The sequence below is a fragment of the Thrips palmi genome, unplaced genomic scaffold (genome assembly GCF_012932325.1).
Source record: "Thrips palmi isolate BJ-2018 unplaced genomic scaffold, TpBJ-2018v1 HiC_scaffold_12, whole genome shotgun sequence".
Classification (NCBI taxonomy): domain Eukaryota; kingdom Metazoa; phylum Arthropoda; class Insecta; order Thysanoptera; family Thripidae; genus Thrips; species Thrips palmi.
Genome location: NW_023144623.1, coordinates 12,113,497 through 12,117,384, shown reverse-complemented (window position 1 = coordinate 12,117,384; position 3,888 = coordinate 12,113,497).

Sequence of the window (3,888 nt, the reverse complement as noted above, 5' to 3'; positions counted from 1 at the left end):
TGCAGTGGATGCATCCAGCCAAGATCAATGCCGCAGCCTGCACTGCTTTGCTCGGTGCACTGGCAGTGCGGGCCGCACGAGCCGTGGGTGCGTGGCGCGCAGTGTGCCGCACTGGGTGACCCTGGGCCCGTTGCAGAAAGGTGCACCAGCAGCGGAATGGCGCTGCACTGTGCATTATAGTGTACAGGGCAAACGCATAAATGATTGAATTATTAAATGAATGAATTAACGAATGAATGAAAGAACAAATGAATGAATGAACAAATGAATGAATGAATGGATGGATGGATGGCTGAATGATCAAATGAATGAATGGGCAAATGAATGAATGGACAAATGAACGAATGGACAAATGAATGAATGGACAAATGAATGAATGGGCAAATGAATGAATGGACAAATGAACGAATGGACAAATGAATGAATGGACAAATGAATGAATGGGCAAATGAATGAATGGACAAATGAATGGATGGACTAATGAATGAATGAATGAGCCGAGACAAAATAAGTCAACGACGGACTAGGGCCACATTGAATCAAAGAATGAATGAGAACCAAATGAATGAACGATGAGTACCAATCGAAAAAATTGACGAATGACGATTAATACCGGATGCACGCCGTATGGATGTCCAAATGTCCAACGAAGACATGTTGAAATAGGAGACTGCTTCGGCCCCGTTGCCCTGTAGCGGTCCACACTGTGTGGTGCGAGGCGCACGGCCAGTTCGCGAAGTGTCGCCAAAAGGGAGCGCGAGTTTCCAATTCGAAGACTCTGTCAAAACTCGTTCTCTTTTTCCGCAAGACACGAGACACCAGCAACGCAAACATCTTGTTTACAAGACGGTTTCCCCCGGGCGGCGTCGAAATAACAACCAGTTAGTGAAGAAGACCATTTGATTTTATTCGTTTTTAAATTGAGGTAGTTATCCGAACGCCGCGCTGGTTTCGAATTCAAATTGGGCCGAAATGCGGCTTTACGCACGGCACGGCCGGTGTGCACCAGTGTGCCAACGCGCCGACGTAAGCCGTTACGTCAAGGCGTCGGCGACATTGGCTGCCTGTGCACAGTGGGCCAGAGGACCGGCGCAGGCGGTCAAAACTCTACGCGCGTTTTGAGCTCAAAAGTAGCTTGAATCAAACGTGTGACCCCACCTTTGGATTCCTCATTCAGAGAGCAATCCATTGGTGGGGTCACACGTTCGCTTAGAGTCCCATTTAGCGAATCTGGAGCCCAAAACGCGTCCAGAGTTTCGGCCGCCTCCGCCGGTCTCCCGGCCCACAGTGCTGCGTCTGTTTATCCAATCCCATTCCAACTCCCGACGAAGCCGGTAAAAAACGCAGTGAGCTATCCCTCTCCGCCGTGGCAACGGACGCCTTGCCCTCGAATTAGTCCTCGAGCATGCCAGCGGCCCGGGGTGCCCGGGGTGGCGGCGTGGGCCCGCGCCAGAACTTGTAATTGCCCAAGGGTTCGCCAGGGAAAAACCTACGGCATGCTGACGAGAAAAGTGAACAAGAACAGGGCGCCGCCAGGACGACGTTACCAAGGACGCCGGGCCGGGGAGGGCGGCCTAGGATTCGGGACACAAAGGCTGCCGACGGCGCCGCGCCCACCGCACAGTGGGCCAGAAGACCGGTGGACGCGGCCAAAACTCTAGACGCGTTTTCAGCTCCGGAGTCACTAAACCGAACGTGTGTCCCCACCAATGGATTCCTCGTTCGGAGAGCAATCCATTGGTGGGGTCACACGTTCGGTTAGAGTCCCATTTAGCGACTCTGGAGCCCAAAACGCGTCTAGAGTTTCGGCCGTTTGCCCACTGTGCACCGCCAGGGCTGGACCGCCGGGACTCCAGGGCCACGGCAGCGAGTCCACGGCCCTTCACTCTGGCCGCGAGCCGCGAGCGAATCAAAGAGAAAAACCTTTCCGATTCATTAGTTTTCTGTCGCGTCATTTCGGTATTGGGAAACTCATCACCACGGAGGAGGGCAGGGCCGGCAGGGCCCCTGCAGGGGGCCGCGCTCGTGAATCACTATCACGCGTTCACGCACATCCTGTAAAGCACGGGAGCGTGTGCGTGTGTCTGTGTGAGCGCGGCCCGCTGCAGCAGCCACTGCTCCCCCTGCCTCACTGCACACTTTCTCCTCGGGTGCAACGTACGTGGGGGGAGGGGAGGGGGAAGGGCCCCAGTGCGGCAACACAGGCCGGCAGGCGCGCTCGCCCGGCTGGCTGGCAGGCAGGTCCTTGGGCCCCGGTCACCTGCTAAGCCACGGCCCCTCTTCTCTTCTCGGCAGGTTGGCGTAAAGCTCGGCGGGCAGGACGCGGCCCAGGACGCGGCCAGGACGCCCAGCGCGCCGTCCCGTCCCGTTGCGAGACCGGTTCCAAGGCTCCAAGGGTCGCAGCACATACTAGGACGCGGCGACACACCCAGACAGACATCGTACGTACACACACAGATAGACAGACAGACGTACAGGTAGAGGAATGAAAGCCACCCTAGAGGCATACGCACTAGAAAACGAACCGTCACAGTGGGCTAGAAGACCGGTGGAGACGGTCAAAATCCCGAACGCGTTTTGAGCTCGACAGTCGCTAAATGGGCCTCAAATCGAACGTGTGACCCCACCAATGGATTGCTCTCCCCATGAGGAATCCGTTGATGGGGTCACACTTTAGGTTCGAGTCCTGCTTAGCGACTCTGGAGCTCAAAACGCGTCTAGAGTTTCGGCCGCCTCCCCAATGAACATCAGCGCCTTCCTGGTTCCCGGCGCCGCCCCCCAGTGTTCACGGCGTTCACGGCGTTCACAGGGAAGTCGGCTTTACGTGCGTGCAAGTCTCCAGCCGCACGCACCGGCCAGCCACAGCCAGCCCGAGGCAGCGCAGCCCACCGCCGTGACGGCACCGTCCAGAAATGACGTGACATATCGTCCCGCGGGTGGATAACCTGAGCGCAGCGTGCAGCGCGGGAAGCCTTCCACGTCACGTCACTCGCTTCTTTCTTCTCCCCGCCTTCATCAATTTCTCCTGAGTGTGTTTTTCTGCCCGACGTCTTCGTCGTCATCTGTATTCCAAATGTCGCGCTCGCCTGCCTGTGCATGCCGATCGGCGAAGACGCTGCGGACCCATCGGGACACGTAATCAGCGACACGACGACATGCAGACCCGCGACTGTGGAACTTCACTGTCACAACCGAACTTTAAAGCAAGGATGCTTCGTCGACTAGCTTTGAGTCTGGTAAGTTCCCTCGCCCAAATTTGGCTCTACAGGTAACAGATGCTTCACCCAAGACCGATCAAAAAGTGATTGTACCCTACGGGGATTTCTGAACACAAGACGAGCAAGTTGGACAAAAATCGTAGCAGTGCAGTCCCCGCCCCAAATCTCATTCGGGCTGCCCGACTGCCCGATTTCGGCTCCGTTCACCACCGTCGGTGCCTCCCTCCCTCCAGTCGACCGCGCGAGCGATGTGGTTCGAGTGTTTCTCGTTTTAGGCGTGCTTGCGACATTGAGCTCCTTGCAATGTTGGCACCTGTGTGGTGTATTGGCGTATAGGTGCGCGCGTCGTTTCATCACGGCGGCCTAGAGAGCCGACAGGGCTGCCGCGACTGCCGCGACTGCCGCGACCCACACGCCCGGCAAAGTGGCCCAACCCAACCATCGCGGCGTCACGGGAAGCAAAAAAAGAGAGGAAAAAGGAGGCGAAAAGGAACCATAAAGCAGGCAAAACGGCCACAATGACTAATTAAATATTTTGGCGGTGCGCGCGGAAGTGAGGACACTGGCAGCGCACGCGCACGCCGCCAGAGCGTGGCGACACGCGTCGCAGCACGGCACAACATTCGAGGCACGTTTCCGCGCGACTCCTCTTCTTCCATCTTCACTACTG